Raw genomic sequence first — 17278 nt, forward strand, 5'->3', positions numbered from 1 at the left:
GAAGCACATCTCTGCAAATATATGGTTAGCAGAGAGGTATACTTTCTTATGTCTGGGGCCCAGCTTTTCATTATTATTACTGAGTTCTCTTTTTGTTTTAGTTGCTATTCATCATTTTATAGATGAAGAACCCAAGACCCATGTCTTGCTCATGGTTATAATGTTTGTCCTTCATTATTGAAGAAGTCCATGACATCAGGGGAGGTGATGCCATGACGAACACATGAATTGGATTTGAATGGGGGGAGGCTGTACCAAGTCACCAGCCTCACGTTCTCCAGAGTCAACTGGGTCCAGTGGCCAGATGTGAATCAGGAAGACTGGAGATGGTCCTGGATGTGAGGCAATCAGGATTAAGTGACTTGCCTAAGGTCACACAGCTAGTAAGAGTCAAGTGGCAAAGGCTGGATTTCAACTCCCATCCTCCTGACTCCAAGGCTAGTGCTCTATCCACTGTGGCACCTAGCTGCCCTTTTGCTCATGGTTGACCAGTAAGTTACTGAAGAACCAGAACTAGAATCTTTGTTTTCTGCTTTTTGGTCCAGCACTTTTTCTATAATTTTACATTGCCTGAGTCAGTAAATAAACCAGGGAAGCTATTGTTCCTCAAGCAAACACATCTACTACCCAGGCACCACCCTAATTCAGGCTCAAATCACTGGGGCTATTTCAGTAGCCTGCTATTTGGTCTCTGGGCCTTAAGCCCTCTCCAGTCTATTCTATCCTTATCACAGCTGCCAAAATAATTTTCCTAAAGCTAAGTTCTGACTGTTCACCTCCTCTCTTCCCCCCCCCCCCCCATAAACTCCTGTGGCTTTCTGCTTTCTCTAGGGTCAAATATAAACTCCTCTGTTTGCCATCTGAAACTTTCCATAACCTTGCCCCTTCCTTTCATTCCAGAGATCTTACAGCTTAGTCCTTTTCCTGCTCTCTGTGATCAAGTACACTGGCCTGCTTGCCCTCCTTATACAGATAGGGTTCATACTTTTATATAGACTCTGGACCTCATGCCTGGTATTCATTCCCTCTTCACCTCCACCATTTCTTTCAAAACTCAAGTTAAGCCCTACCATCTTCAAGAAGCCTTGGAGATGCCCCCAGCTGTTAGTGAACTCCCTTCCCAAATTGTCTTGTATTCATTTTGTACACTTGTATATGCTCATATGTATATATGTGGACTCCCCTATTAGAATGTAAATTCTCTGAGAAAAAAGATTGTCTTTTTAGCCACGTCACATAGCATAAGGCCTGACATCTGGTAAACACAGTGTCTGCTGATGGATTCATCTGAACAGGGCCCAGTTTCCCTGTGGAATCAGAAACTGGAGAAGGTAGGAGAGATCATAGTATCTACAATTTCTAACAAGTGGGAGCATTTAGGTTGGCAATATGTGGCAAGGCAGCAGTGCTCTCCATCTCCTTTTACAGGCTAGGCTCAGGAAGGAATAAGTTTTCGACACAAAGATATCTGATAATTACTTACTTCAGGCTGATATTGGAGAGCATTTAGAAGGAAAGTTTTCTTGGGGCCTTGAGGTTGGGTAGCAATGCATTGAAAACAAGCTTCATTTCATGCTATGTTGCTTTAAATTGGCAACCCCCATTATAATGCTTTTTATTGCACTAATAACCCAAAGTTGGTAAGTACCACAGTGAGGAATATACAAGTACAAACCAAGAATTGGGAGCCAGTACTTGCCCCTAAATAATGCTTGTAAAGCACTAAAGTTGTCAGATGAAAGGTGCTTTGTAGATTAAATAGGTACAAGACTCAACGAGCCCTTCCACCCACTCCTCTATCCCCCTTGGAGAGGGGGATGCCTAGCCTCTAGGTAAAAAGGAAATAGGAGAATCTAAATAGAGGCCGATAAGTCATCAGACTGCTTGTGGTAAATCACTACACCAGGTGATGGCACAGTGCCCTGCTCTGAAATGGGGAATGGTGTGCTCTGTGGGGTGAAAAGGAGGAGATTCTACCAGGCTCACTGGCTTTAATTAGGGAGTCGGCAGGAAGGGCTGGTGAGGTTTCTTTGCCCCCAAGGTTACTGAAGGGGAATATGACACCAAATTCCACCCTAGGAATTTGAAAATGAATGGAGTTATTCTTTGAACTCTGTAATCAACTCAGTGAAAATGAATTTGATGTTTGGCCTCTGTAGTCATATTTGGGTTTGTGGGGCTAGGGCAGGCAGCAAAAGAGGTACTCCAGAGCTCCTTGGCTTTTCCTTTAAAAGAAATTTACATCTCTAGATGTGAAGTGAACCAGACAGGTTTTTTGTTGTTGTTGTTGGCATTTATCAGAGTAACAAGAGCCTGGAAACTGTTTTGAGCATTTATTTCAGTAACACCAATTGTTGCTGGCAGACTTCCACATACCAGGACTGAGAGACCTATGAAAGGGTAGAAAATAAGATGGGGAGGCCCCATACTTGTCCCGCCTTCATTCTCCCTAAATTCACACTGCACATTAAAAGAAGCATACTTCTAGCAGGACCCTTTATGAGTTAGGGTATAGAATTTGAGATTGTCTCTCTAGAATAGTTTCTTAATATCTTAATCAGATGTGTGTGAGTAAATGTCATCAGAACTGGAATCCTGCAGAGAGATGATCTTATCTCTTTCCTAAATGGAATCCCATTTATTTAGGATTCTGGGAGTGGAGAGGAGTGTATATATAGGATGACTAGGGAGGTGAATTAACTGGCATTTGACCTGGTGAGGAAACAGGGAAGGAATTTCTTACCATGAAGCTGGCAGGCTGGCTGGTCCACATGGAGATAATTCTTTATAATAGATTAAATGCTATCCCCAGTTCCTAGCTTTAATTCTTCAGTTTTTTCCTATCCAAGAAACCCAAGCATGTTGAAAAAAAGTCCTGTTAAAATCATCTGAACCTGTTAAGTGTGATTTAATCTCCCTGAGGGAAGGGCCACAAGGTTTTCCTAGTGAAAGCAAGAGACTTGCTAGTGCTATGTTATTTCAGCCATACCAAGTTTATTAAATGTAAACAAAGACTTCTACTCCTAGAACTATAAAAATCTCTGTCCTCTGAGTTAAGAAGGTCTCGTACCTTAGGAGGATGTTGAAGTAGTCCTCTTGAAGTCCTTTAGTTATGGTAGACAGAGATGTTTTGTCTCCTTCATGTATGTGGAGCACACTTTGCCTTTGTGAAGGCCTTTTGTGTGATTATTCCTGTTCCCTGGCTTCTATCACCTCATTTGAAACTGCTGTGCGCTGGTTCCCCGAGCTGAATTCTCCTATTTGGTTGTCAGACTCCTACACCACCTCTTGGCATTCTTTGCTGTTTGTGAAAGGATAGAAATAACATTTCTAAAGGTTTATATCATAACAAGGTCCACCAAAGTTTCAGGAATGTTAGCGATCCCCTCCTCCCTCAAAGTTGATAAAATACCTTCATTTTATATGCTCAGAATTGCTGCCTCTCCAAAAAGGAAAGGCACTAGTGTGCCTTCTGCTGTCATTCTTGTTTAGGTTTTATTTCATAGATAGAACTTTTTTTAAAAAGAGCTCTTTTTGTAATAACAAAGCCCAAAAGGCTAGAGATCAGATGATCACATGTGAGATCTGTCCAGCACAAGAAGTGTTGAGACTTGAGGCAGCTGGGGTGTGATGGAGGAAAGATCACAATTGGAGCCAAAAGGCCTGGGGGTTCAGGTCTACCTCTGTCACAAGCTAGGGAACCATAAGTTGTACCTTTAGGTCTCTGAACCTCAGTTCTTCCATCTGAAACACTTTCAGATTATTTTATAGGATTATTCACTGTGCAATGGTGTTCTAATGGGAAAATCCTGGAGGAATTTTGACTAAGGCCAAAAAATGGGTTAGCTTTACTATAAAAATGAAGCCTTGATGCATATTTTTCTCAGATATTACTTGCTCTCACAGTTTTGTGGACAGGAAATCATTTTGTAAATGCAAATGGTTATAAATATGAATTGACACTTGACTTAGCACACTCCCCACCTCTGATTTTTTTTAGTCGCTTGACTTTGGGGGCAAGTGTTTCCTCATCCATAAATTGAATAAACTTGTAAGACTGCTGTTGTTGATCAGATGTGAAAATGTACACAAAGCTTTTGCAGATCTCAAAGAGTTCTATAAAAGTCAGCGGTTTCAGTGGGTGCCCCACAGGACTTGGGGGTTTTCCTGACCCTGTTATGTTCATGAGTGCCCTGGGTTTGCAGCTCCTCCAGGAAAGCCCCCGGCCAGGCGTCTGGAGGCCGGCCGGCCTTTAAAGCCTTGCTCCTGCGCTTCCCTGTGCCTGCAACGGAACCAGGCCTATTCCTTAGCGCTCGTCGGCGTTGCAGAACAGAGGGTGACTTTTATTTACCGTACAATTCAAGCTTTTTAATCACGACCCCTAGGATAAGTTCCACAGGAGCGATCGCTCCCAACTTGCAGATCCCAAGGGGCGGCCCGAGGAGAGCCCCAGGTGAGGCCAGTGAGAGCGGCCTCGGGCCGGCGCCCACCGCGGGCTGGGGCAGGGGCTGGGGCGGCTGGGCCCCTGGGGCAGGGGCTGGGGCGGCTGGGCCCCTGGGGCAGGCAGGCGGGGCCTTCCTTTGTCAGGGGATTTGGGGTCTGGGCGCAGCCCCTCCCCTCCCCCTCCCTCGGAGGCCGGGCAGCCCGGGGCGGCCACGCCCCCGCTCCTTCCCGTCCGCTCTCCCCGCGGTTCCCTTTCCGTTTCTTCCCTGCCCTCCCCCCGCGCCCCGCCCCCCGCAGGCTCCGCCCCCGCCCCCCCACCTCCCCGGCTGCGGCCGGCTCCGCCCCCCGGCCCCCCGCCCCCCCCCCGGCCGCGGCCGGCTCCGCCCCCGGCCCCCCCCTCCCCGGCCGCGGCCGGCTCCGCCCCCAGCCGCCCCCCCGCCCCCCCCCGGCCGCGGCCGGCTCCGCCCCCGGCCCCGCGCCAGCCCAGCCTTCCGCGATCGGCTCGGGCGCTCCTTCCCCGCCGTGCCCGGGTCGGCCCGGGGCTGCCAGCGTCGGGCGCGGGGCCGCTGCCGGGGCGCGGGGGCGCCGGGGAGGAAGGGCGAGCGGCGGCGCGGCGCGGCCCGGCCCGGCCGAGGAGCCGGAGCGCCCGAGAGCGGCCCGGAGGAGGGGTCGCCCCCGCCCGGCCCCGAGCGGAGCCTTTTGTTCCCGGCCAGAAGTTTGTGTGCGCGCGGGGCCGTGGCAGCTGCGGCGGCGCCGGACATGGTGCCCGCCGCGCGGCGGGGGAGGCGGTGCCCGCGGCGCCCGGGACTGCGCTCCGGGGGAGGCCAACTAACTTGGTGAGCGCCCGCGGGGCCGGCCCGGCACCTGCCGCCCGCCGCCTCCGGCCCCGCGCCGGGCCGCGCCCCGGAGGGCCTCGGCCGCCGCTCAGCCGCGCCCCGGGGCTTCGCCCCGAGCCGCCACCATGCCGTGATGTGCGGGCGCCGGGACGCCCCGCGCCGGCCCCCGAGGAAGGGCTTCCCGTGCTTGGAGTTGCCGGGACATCCGATGCGGACGGCCCGGGGCCGGGGAGGCCGCGAGTGCTGAACGGGGCCCAGCTGTGGCCCAGCTGGCCCCGCCGGGCCGCCACGGGGCCAGGATGAGAGGAGCCCGGGGGAGCCCGCGCTGGGGCTGCGGGAGGAGGCTGCGGAAGCGGGGCCTTTGTTGTTGAGGACTCGGCCGCCGCCGCCTTGGGGGGAAGGCAGCCTGGCAGACGCCGGATAGGACCTGTTCGGCTCGCCGGCTTTTCGCCGACAGTCCGAGTCCGGTGGAGCACGCGCGCTTTTCTGAACAGCCTGAAACAAAACCAGAAGCCATACTAGGAATCGGGAGCCTTCTGTCTGCGGCTTGAGTCGCCCGCTTAAGGTGCCTGCAGCCATGAAGATGCAGGTCCGGACCTCTGCTCTTTTTCAAACTTTACTGGAGCCCAAAGTGTTTTCTGAGCAGGCCTCCGGGGGCCTTTTTGGAGCGCAGATGCGGCTTTTGGCAGTTTGGGCTATAAACATTTGAAAGGATTTCTAAAATGTACAGAATGCACAAGGGGGAGTCAGGGAAAAACATTTACTAGTTGAAGGTTCATCTTGAATTAAAAAAGAATGGGTAAGCCACTCAGCAGGCCAGATTGTTTGCGACAGAACCCGGCTTGCTTAGGGAAAGGAGAAGAGGAGGATGGCTATATAGAGGATTGTTATGTCCCACAGAGATCCATATATGACACCATGAGAATAAATGAACAAATTGACCAGGGGTCAAAACTTAATCAGACTTCCAAAAGCACCATGGAAAAGATAGAAGGAAGTACCATATCTAGCAATGGGACTTTAGGAGCAGCTTCTAATGTCTTTGAATCTCGTGCACCTGAAAGCAAAAAGCTTGACGAGAGGATAATCTTTGATGCACTGAAGCTTAGCAGTGATGTACAGAAGTCAGCCCCAGTGCCACCCAGGAGGCGGCCAAATGCAGAACGCAAAGACAATATTAACAGAAGGTCATGGAAGTCCTTTATGCCACCCAATTTCCCAGAATTTGCAGAGAGAATGGAGGCCTCCCTCAGTGAAGTTTCAGAAGCTGGTGCTTCAAACTCTTCCTTGCAGGAGAAAAAGGAGTCCAGCTCCCTCTTAACCAAAAGTTCTGGGCATTTGGACCACAAGGATCCTAGGTCGGAGTCATTGACTCTGGAACATATATCCAAATCTATTGGCATTCCAGACATTCAGGAGGTGAAAAACTTAAGTGTGGACTGCCACAATTTCACATTTCAACAGGGCAATGATTTCTCTCGAGAATTTCAGCCTCTAGAATCAGAGGCAGCCGCAAGTAGTGACACAGATGTCACTCGGGACCAGAGATATTCAAGTGCAACCTGGCCCAGAGCCATGAAAAGTTTGGCCAAGGGAAGTTTCAGTGACCACCAGCACCACCCAGGGGAAGCAGCCCAGGCAGCTTGCACAGTAGAAATGCCACCACTCTCGCCTTGTATGAGTGAAGAACTTTTGGATTCAGAATTGAATATTCTCATCACCCCTAGCCTGAGAGAAAAGACAGAATCTGAACTGAAATTTGAAGAGGATGAGAGATGGATCATGTTGGAAACTGAGGAGTTGGAGGAAGAGAAACTGTCAGAGAGAGAAGAGACTATTCTGCTGACAGAGGAGAAAAGGAACTGTTGGACAGAGATTTCTGAAAAACGGGAACAAGAATTCCCTCTAGAAACGATAAGGGATGTAGTAGATTGTTCAACTGGTCTTCTGGATACTAAGAGAGCCAACCATCCATCTCCAAGTGGTCAGGTGTGTTGCTATGGTGACCCACAGCCAGAGGAAGACCATTTGGCATGTATTCCTCAAGATTTACAACTTGGCTATAGCTGTATTCTCACCAACAGAGATGTTTTATGTGAGGTGGAAGACACAGCTCTTCAACATCAAGAAAGTCTCATGGATTCAGAATGTTTTCTCAGTCCTGCTTTCCCAGAGCAGTTATCTGACACAGATTCAGTGCAGATGTTTCTTGAACTTGAAAAACAGTGCTTATGTGAAGAAGCAGAAATTCCTCCATTTGATTTGGAGAATCCAGCTTCTTCAGAAGGGCTGACTTCATCCCAAAATGAAGAAAAATCACTCTTATGCTGTGATTTTCTTGGGGCTGCCTCAGGAACTAGACATCAAATAGCTTCTGTGTTGAATCATGGATCTCCTGATGACCTGAATCACCCTCAGGTGTCTGTTCCTATGGAACCTGGCACCCAGCCTGACACTAAGAGCGAATCTTCATCTCTTAGCAAAGGAGGGTGTGAAAAAGTGCCTTTAAGCCCAAGGGTGGCAGAAGAACCTAAGTTAGGACCACAGACTGGTATGGAATTACAAAACACTGAAGGATCATGGAACTCTGATCACAAGGATTCCTGTGAGGAAAAAGAATCTGCTCCTGTTGTTTTGCTATCATCAGCTCAGCAAGGCAGTCATTTGTCCCTGACAGATGCTAGCAGCGTGGAAAGCATCGAAGAGTATGGAGAAAGATCTCCCAAGCCTGCTTTTAATTGTCATCAAATAGGTTATACTTTAAGACTCAAAGAACAAGAGTTTCTACAAGATTCATGTTTACTGAAAGATGAGGTTAATTTGGAAAGTGGGGAAATAGAGAAGAGCCCTGAAGGGAATAATCACGTTCCCTTGAAAATCGCAGACCCCTTAAAATTACCACCCAGGGAAGATGAACCTTTTGGGAATGAGAACCATGTAGTAAAAGACCTGACTGGTCAGATTCAAGCACACTCTGATAAGTACATTCCAGACCAGGTTTTGGAGACCCAAAAAGAATTGGATTCTCTGGGCATGCTCCTAATGGAAGGAACAAGACTTGACAAAGAGAGCTTGGAGTCTGCTAGTCATGCTAAGCAAAAGAGGAGAGTGGCACAAGAAGAGGCAGACCTGGTGGGAACAAGAAATTCAAGCCTATTGTTTTTTCTCAGTGGGGACAGAGAAACTGTCAAAGATCCTCTTAAGGGAAATATTAGTAAGCCAGTTATGATGGACCTAGGAACAGTCATGGTAGAAAATGTCACTGTTGCCGCTGTGGACATCATAGAGGAAGATATTCCCACAAATGCAGTGCCTACATATATCATCGATGAAGATTCCTCTACAGATTCAGTGCCCATCATAGAGGATTCTCCCAAAGCTATGATGCCCCTAATAGGGGAGGATGCCCCCAGTGCTGCAGTGCCTGTCACAGGAGATGATGCTTCCAATGTTGCCATGCCCATCATAGGGGAAGAGGCCATTAGAGCTATAGTGCCCACCATGGAAGAAGATGCTCTCAAAGCTATAGTGCCCATCACAAGGGGGGATGCCCCCAGTGATGTACTGCCCATCACTGGAAAGGATGCCTCCAATGCTGCAGTGTCCACCATAGAAGGTGATGTTTCCGGTGTTCTGGTGTCCAACGCAGAAGAGAATGCTCCCAAAGCTGCAGTGCCCATTACAGAAGAGGATGTCCTCCATTTTGCAGTGCCCACCCTAGAAGATGATGCTCTCAAAGCGCTGGGGCCTATCCCAGGGGAAGCTTCTGTTGCTGCAGTTTCCCTCCTGGGGGAGGAGGTTCCTCCCTGTGCTGCAAGACCCCCCCTTGTGATGGGTGGGGAGGTTGTACCTGTTATTACAGTATCTGCCTTGGAGGGGTTTTCTTCTGTGGTAGTGTCCCCCTTAGAGGATCTACCTGAGATATCCATCCTGGAGTATTCAGCCTTTACTTTACCAGCATCTGTTGTGGAAGAAACTGCTTCCACTATTGTGCAACCCATGGAGGCATTGGCCAACCTAACACCTGGAATAGAGTTGCCTGATACCATGCTTTATACAGAAGGATCTTTGGATGTGTCCAATGAATTAGTTTACAATGATGAGGTATTTTTTTCTTTATATTTTGTGTGACTCATCCTTCCTTTTGGTTGGTGGGAGGGATAGAGAGTTGATGAAATGGAGAAAAGAATTGGGAGTTAATTATTCTTTATCTTGATAGTGATTGGTTAGAAGTGGCATATGCCTCTTTTTGCATTTTTGATGCCCCATTCTTCCTTTGTACTCTGCAGTCTTTAGTTTGTAGTTAACTGATGAAAGTAAAATCCACTGTACTTTGAACAGATGGCAAATTTTAGTTTATATCCCCATGTTTAGACTTGCTCAATCCAAGGGGGAAAAAATGAAAGAAAATACCAGGTATTAAGAACTTAAGAAAGATTCTTACAAGAAATGGGAGATTTTGCTTCTTTAATATAGCCTATTTCCTTCAGAGCTGTCAAAACTAAATAGGACTTCAGAGTCAGTAGTTTGACCCTCACCTCTCTCATGTCACCGATAGGGAAACTGAAATTCAAGGCAAGGAAGGGATTTGCCCAAATTCACACAGGGCTCAGGACAGAAATATGAAAGTATTTGGATTCAGAGGACCTCAGTTTGAATGTTTGCTGCTACTTACTCATTAGGTGACATTAAGCCTGGCACTTCTTTTATCCAGGCCTAGGTCTCCTTTTCTGTTAAATAAGAGGCTGGACTATATTGACGCTTAAATATGATCCTTTGAAGCCTGGTCTTCTGACTTAAATACGGAATCATTCTGAATCCCTGATATTGGGTGAAAAGTGAAATTATTTCAAATGGGAATATTGACAGAATTCCGAATTGAGAAAGCAGATTTTAGCCACTCATGGATGTTGATGCAAATGAATATACAGTTAAAACAGCTAATGTTCATAATATGTACAGAAGTACATTTGTTCCTTGATATTTCAAACCTGCTGCTAGTTTCCTGTGTGACCCTGGAGAGATTTATCAACATCTCTGTTCCTTAGTTCACTCATATATAAAGTGTGGGGGTTGAACAGATAATCTTCAGTGTTTTCCAGCTCACAGTACATGAGAAGGCTCAGCAGAGTCAGTCTGGAACACACCAGTCACTTCTATCTGGACCTCAGTTTCCTCCTGTGTAAAATGAAGGTGGCTGGAAAAAGTTTTTACATCTGAGTGCTTGAGGGAAGCCAGGAAATGGAGGAAAGGAAGAAGAGTTTTCCAGGCAGGAGAGCAGCCAGTGAAGTGGCTGCAGTCAGGAGAAGGAATGTTTTGTGGGAAGAAGAGGAAGGCAGGGAGACCTGAGTGTGTTGTTAGTAGGCAGTAGGGAAGCAGCCGCTAAACAGGAAATGAGACTGGAAATGATTGAGGGGACAATCTGCTGAAGACGTTGGGGTATGGTGGGGTCAGTTATTCATGTAGAGTAGTTTGGTTTGGCAAAGAGAGAGGCCACCTAGTTCTCTCTGGGAGTCAGAGGTCAAGGAGGAAATAGTGGAGGAAGGCATCGGAGTGATGGGGGGGGGAGCTCTCTGGAAATGGCCTTGGTTTTTTCAGTGAAATATGAGACAGAAGTTTTCAGCTGAGAAGATGGGAGGAGTGGGGTAAGCTATGTTGTTTGAAGGGGTGGGGCAAGGGAGGAAAGAGGTTGAACAAATTTAAAAAACTGCTGTGGTGAGTAGGATCTTGAATCCATGAGGGTGGAAAGGGACCAGTCAGGGTTAAACAATATCAACGTGTAGTATGACCAATCATCATGGTTTTGAGTTGTTTTTTTTTCTCCCCAACTTCATTTATTGAGTAGGAACAAAGGTAGTGGGAGTCATTTAATATCGTACTGGGCAAAATCTGTCCCAAGATAATGGAACTCAAAAGAGGGGGATAGAGTTCAGGTGAACTGGCTTGGCCCAGGGGTCAAGATTGGGAAGAGAGGAAGGAGTGTGTAAGCATGCCCCTTGTAGCTGATCATTCTTATAGCTGAAGAAACTTAGACTCTGAAGGTGAAATGGCTTGATGGGGGCCACTCAATCAAACTAGAATCCAGATTTCCAAACTCTGAGAATTCAGGTTTTTTGGGTTTTTTTTTTTTTTACTCTACTTGTCCTTAGTATTAGTGCTGGTCTGAGTACCCAGGAAGATCTCCCTGTAAATCCTTCCCAGTGTTTCCCCACCTCACCACCATTCCCTTCAAAATTATCTTGAAATCATGATGTAACCCCCAAAGCCTGCTTCTGTGCAGCTTCTCCATGAAGTATCACATGATCCAGATTAGATGGAAGATTTCAATTCAACTGAGATAAATGAAGTCAGTCACTAATTAAGTAAGAAGATAATTTCACTAGTATCATATGCAGAGTTCAAAGGATAGTTTGTGTATCTAAACATTAGAGAACTCCATTGTTGATTATTGTTTGGGCTACTCTGGAGGTTTCCTTTGTTTTAATTTGAATACGTTTGGAGAGAGGGAATACTTAAAGAGGAGAGCAATATGCTGAGAAAAAAAAGGGAAGGGACATTTTTTTGTATGAAAATTTCTTGTGACTTTAATCTCATTAATTGCTTAAAGATTTATACCAGCAAGACTTTTTGTAGTCACTGACTTAGGAGAGAACTTGGCATTCTTCCCCTCCCCCCCTCCCCTTTGACTTCCAAATTTTCTCCCTCCTTTCTTCACTTTCCTCCTCCCTGAGATGGTAAGCAATTTGATATAGGTTTTATATGTTCAACTACATAAAACATATTACTATATTAAACATGTTGTGAAAGAAGACACAGGCCCAAAAGAGGGAAAAAAGGCACAAAAAAAAAATAAGTGAGAAATAATATGCTTTGCTCTACAATCAGACTCTGTCAGTTCTTTCTCTAGAGGTGGATAACACTTTGTGGAAGAGACTAGGGCTAAGCAAAGAACAGGGTTCAGATAGGACTTCTAAGACTTTTTGTGTGACCTTGGGCAAGTCACTTAGTTTCTTTGAACATCAGTTTCTTGAAATATAAAAGGAAGATAATAATACTGTTAATAACATTCACTGGATTGCTATGAGGATCAAATGAAATATGTACTTTGTGAACCTTAAAAGATTTTATAAATGTTCTTTACTTATTAATATTATTCTGAAGTTAATTCTGGTTTCTCCTTAGACCCACTGGTAACAAACAGTGGGATAGTGATATATGCCACTTTGTGGTGTGGTGGAGAGAGCACATTGAGTTTGAGTTCAACTCTGACAAATCTTGACCTGTCTAAGCTTCTGATTCCTCCTTTATAGAGGGGACATTTCACCCCTCACAAAAGCAAATAAATGTGACTAAGAATCAATGCATTATCCCTTCTTAGCTATGTGACTCTAGGCAAGCCACTTCCCCTCTCGGGGCCTCAGTTTCTAAAGGGGCCCACACAAATTGATTCCCTACCTTGCTTCTAATTCTCAAACTAGATGAAGGAAAAGCAGTGCTAGATAACCGACTTGAATTAAGACAGTTTCTTTTAGACCTCAGTTTCTTCCTAAAGAGGGTTGGTTTTTAATCATCATCATCATCATCATGATTATGATTGAGCAAACAAGATTGGAAAATGCTTTTTCAATAATATTAAGGGCAGATTTTTATATAATGTTTAAAACTACCCGCAGAGATTATGAAGATCAATCCTGAGGCTAAGGGAAAGTGAGAAGAGAAAGAAATGAGAGATAAAGGGAGGGAAAAGAGGAAACTATAATATTGGGGGGGGGTCTCTTTGAAGTGTGGTCTGGTTGGAGCAATTTAAAGAGTCCCCTGAATGAATAAACTTTGCAGGACTTGCATTTATGTCTTTCATCATTAAAAGGTAGAGCAAGATCAAAAGCTATAATTGTCTGTGGCTGAAACAAATCAGGACAGTGTTAAAAGTATTTCCTGAAATAAAACAAAATGTATCTATAGAGTTAATTCAGCTTCTGAAATAAGTAAAATAAAATAGTGTGAACTGTGCTTGAGAAGCCAAGTTTTTATTTTATTTTTTTCTTCAGATCAGGCCTTGTTTTACTTGACTGGAATTTCTCTCCTTCATAAGTTTGTTTCTCATATTTTAAAAGGTTATTTCAGAAGCCATTAAGCTAAATTGTTTATTCATACATGATTATAATCTGAACATTCTGCCCAGAATGGGAGCTGGATGAATTGTGCTAGATCTTGTTCAAAGTCTTTTCTATGGCCAATGTAGAAGGAAACTCTGAAAACCAAAGAGGTCCCGCTTTTAAAGGAATTGTTCTGTAGGGGATTTAAGCTACCTAAATATCAGGAAACTAAAAAGACTATTGGGGCGGCTAGGTGGCGCAGTGGATAGAGCACTGGCCCCGGAGTCAGGAGTACCTGAGTTCAAATCCAGCCTCAGACACTTAATAATTACCTAGCTGTGTGGCCTTAGGCAAGCCACTTAACCCCATTGCCTTGCAAAAAACCTTTAAAAAAAAGATAAAAATAAAAAAAAAAAGACTATCACCATCTTTGGGAATTCCCAGGCCTAGATTTTACCTTACTTTTCCATCTCTTTTTTTTTTCTTTGTCTCACTGGCTTCTCATCAGAAAATGTTTGGAAAAGGAGAGTAAAGGGACAAGTTTCCAACAAATTTAAAAGTGCCAAAGGGTCTCTGTAGAGTAAAAAGTTGGGTCACCACAGTATCCTTTTGTGGACTTGGCTTAGAACCCTGAACCCTTCTGTTCATTCGTTTGGTTACTAGCTTCAACAGGAATTCCATATTAGCAGTGGGGAAAAAAAAGCTCCAAGATTTCGGCCCCATGTCATTATTGTGGTGTCTAAATAACAGCACAGTGAGTGCCCTTGGTATAGTCCCACTCCACTGAACATGATACTTCTTGCCTGAGGGAGCATTTCTGTGAATTTAGTAGCATTTTTCTTGCTAGATATTCTTTCTGATTTTTATTAATTTGGGCCAAAAAGCAAAATGTGTTTTCTGAAGTCCTTCTATCACTTTTGATGTGCTAGCCTCATTTTGTTTAGAATGAAGTATCAGTATTCATTTCCAGATACTTTAAAATGTCTTTCTTCTCCATTGACTCCCTCACATGAGAAAATACTGAAATATATTAGAAACTCCTTATATAAAGATTATTCAGAAGCTGAATTAGCAAGTCTTAGTGTTGACATTATGAGAGGAATAATTTTACAGACATCAATCAGATCACAGAATTAAAGCTTAAGAGGAGTTCTTAAAGATCTTCTAATCCAATCCTCTCACTTTAATAGATGAGGAAACTCGTTAAAACCAGCAACAACAAACATGTAATAATACTCTGTATCCTGGTTTTCTAGGTTCTCTTAAGGCTACAAGTTGCAGAGTAAGCAACTTACTAGCTCAAAAATATATTATGATGAATAATCCTGTATATCTTTTTGTGCATCTCTGTTTACAATCCACTTTCCCCTTAAAGTCTGTGAAATCAATGTTATCAGGCTTCCCAGTCCAGCTTTCCTTCCTCCTGTAACATGGTTGGAACACAGCTGGGAGGTAGCCAGGCAGTCAGAATTGAAGAACCTGCTCTGGCTCAGGGTGATAAAGGCAAAAGGAGTGCATAGTCTCAACAGCAAGCAAATATGTACTATTCACAAATAAACTATTTAACCTGAATATACCATATACCCTATGTAAGAATAAAAGGAATAATTAAGTTACTGAAATTTAGAAGAATTAGGGAAGACTTTGTGGATGGACTCTTGTTTGAGGAACAACCAGAGGGTTGGACTGCTAGTACATATTGGGGATAGTAAGGTATAGGAGGGGACTAGGTTATAAAGGTCTCAGAATGTCAAACAGGATTTTGTATTAATCCTGGAGGGTAATAGGGAGCCATTGGAATTTACTGAATAGAAGAGCGACAAGGTCAGAACTTCATTTTAGGAAAAGCACTTGGGCAACTGAATGGAGGCTGGATTGAAGTACAGAGAGATGTATGGCAGGGAGACCCAGCAACTATTTCAGTGTTTGAGGACCCATACTAGAGTGGTAGTCAGGAGAGAAGCAGAATGTATTTGAGAGATATTACAAAGGTGAACTCAACAGGCCTTGGCAATAGATTGAGTATGAGACTGGGGGAAATGGTGAGGAATCACAGGTGACACCTAAGAATCAGGTGTCTGATGACACCTGGGTGACTGAGAGAATGGTGACGCCCTCAACAGGAATATGGAAATTTGGGAGGAAGAGAATTCAAGGAAAAGATAAATTGAGTTTGGGATATATGTTGAGTTTAAGATGTTTACAAGTCATCCAGTTTGAAATGTCTGAAAGAGATGAGAGCTTGAAGCAGGAAAGGTAGATTGAAAGTCAAACCCATGGGAGCTGACGAGATCACCAAATTGTATAGAGGGAGATGACAACCCAAGACAAAATTCTGTTGGACATTAGACACTTAGAAAGTGTGACTGCTAAATACCAGGAAACTAAAAAGAAGTGGAGAGGTAGAAAAAGAACCAGGAGAGAGTAGTGACCCAAAAACCTAGAGAGTATTAAGGATAAGTGGTGATTGACCATTTTCCTTTCCAGGATGCTTTGAGGTTAAGGCTTCTTTCCCCAGAAAGAAGCTTAGTAAAGCAATTCTTTCTCCTCTTTTCTGTCTCTCCTCCCTTAAAATAATCTACAGTTCCTTTGATTCTTCTCTACCACCAGGAGGAACCCCATCTATGGTTGTCTTGATCCATATTTTACTTTGCTCCAAACTAAAGTTCAGAAATCTTGTCCTCCTGTACTTCCCTAGTTTTCCAAAGATTCTGAACCTTTCATAACAAGGGCATGGTAGATCTAGGATTAGAACTCAGTTCTTAATCAAAGACTTTTTCCAGTACTATAAAAACCAGTTGATTGCATCTTTTCCTACTTACTCTTAGAGGGTAAACATCTTCCCCCTGTCATGAAGCAAATTGATTAAATATCTTAGCTCTTTGCTGTTTTCCTATATTTTAAGTATCATTGGAACTTCAACCACTTTCCCAGAATGTATATAACCAGTTGGTCTTACATGTACAATTTGTAAACTGAAAACATTCTTTTCATCAAATTGTTGATCGGTTATTCCCGGAAACCATTAGTTAATAAGATTTAGAGCTTGAAGTTATTTTGAAAATGGTCTTGTCCAATTCCCCTTTGTATAATAAGGGGACACTCAGTCAAAGAGAAGTTAATGATTTTTCCAAAGTCACATAAACTCAAAATTGCATTGCAGCACCTCATGGTCTTAGAGGAGACATTATCTTCACCTTTAGATATCCAAAGTATTTCCAGGTAGAAGAGAATTAGAGTGAATTTAGTCTAACTCCAGGGGGCCAAAATAAGAATCGCAGGTTAGTTCTCCATCAAGAAAAACTTTCCTATAAACCAGAGCTCTCCAATAGCATAGATTGACCCAGAAAGTAGTGGGTCACTTCAGGGAAGAGAGAGAAGTGTTTTCAAGAGAATAATCGATCTTTAGGAATTTTATAGTGGGGCCTTGTGGTTCAATTATAGATTGGATTATTCAGATTGAGTAAATCTAAATCAGGTATAGTTGTAACTGAACCACATAGGATGATATATGTTATACCCTCATTATTAATACACTAGTTTGGGTTTAGCTAAGTTATCATGAGCCTAAATCTGGCTTTTGAATTTTCCTCTTGCACTTGTTTTCTGGAGCTCCTCCTATCCTGTAGTCTTATTTGACTAGAGCCCTGCCTGACTCGAGTGGATCTTAGAGTGGAGACAAAGATGGTCTGGTGGTCCTTTGATCATAATAGAAATTATTAGCATAGAAAGCATTTCTCTCCATTTCACCATTGTTCTTGCCCAGCAAAGATAGCCTTTTTCTCTTCTAAGACTTTTAGAAATTCTTGGTAATTTAATCTAGCTAGAAATATGCGTAGAATTATTTTACATATATGTATATGCATTTATACATACCTGTGTCTAATAGTAGCCATCTCTAAG

General features: G+C 44.3%; 1 protein-coding gene and 1 long non-coding RNA gene across 25 annotated transcripts in view; one reads left to right on the plus strand and one right to left on the minus strand.

Annotated features, from left to right (window-relative positions):
• The window catches only part of MACF1 (microtubule actin crosslinking factor 1), a 392086-nt gene that overhangs the window by 301869 nt on the left and 72939 nt on the right, over positions 1-17278 (plus strand). The gene's annotated exons all lie outside the window — the stretch shown is intronic.
• On the minus strand, positions 2714-4529 carry LOC141508741 (uncharacterized). Its single transcript, XR_012474490.1, has 3 exons — positions 3985-4529; positions 3071-3301; positions 2714-2840 (listed from the first exon to the last, which is right to left on the minus strand). It is a non-coding gene; the product is annotated as an uncharacterized LOC141508741 (long non-coding RNA).

Source organism: Macrotis lagotis, chromosome 1, assembly GCF_037893015.1.
Source record: "Macrotis lagotis isolate mMagLag1 chromosome 1, bilby.v1.9.chrom.fasta, whole genome shotgun sequence".
In the NCBI taxonomy this organism is placed as follows: domain Eukaryota; kingdom Metazoa; phylum Chordata; class Mammalia; order Peramelemorphia; family Peramelidae; genus Macrotis; species Macrotis lagotis.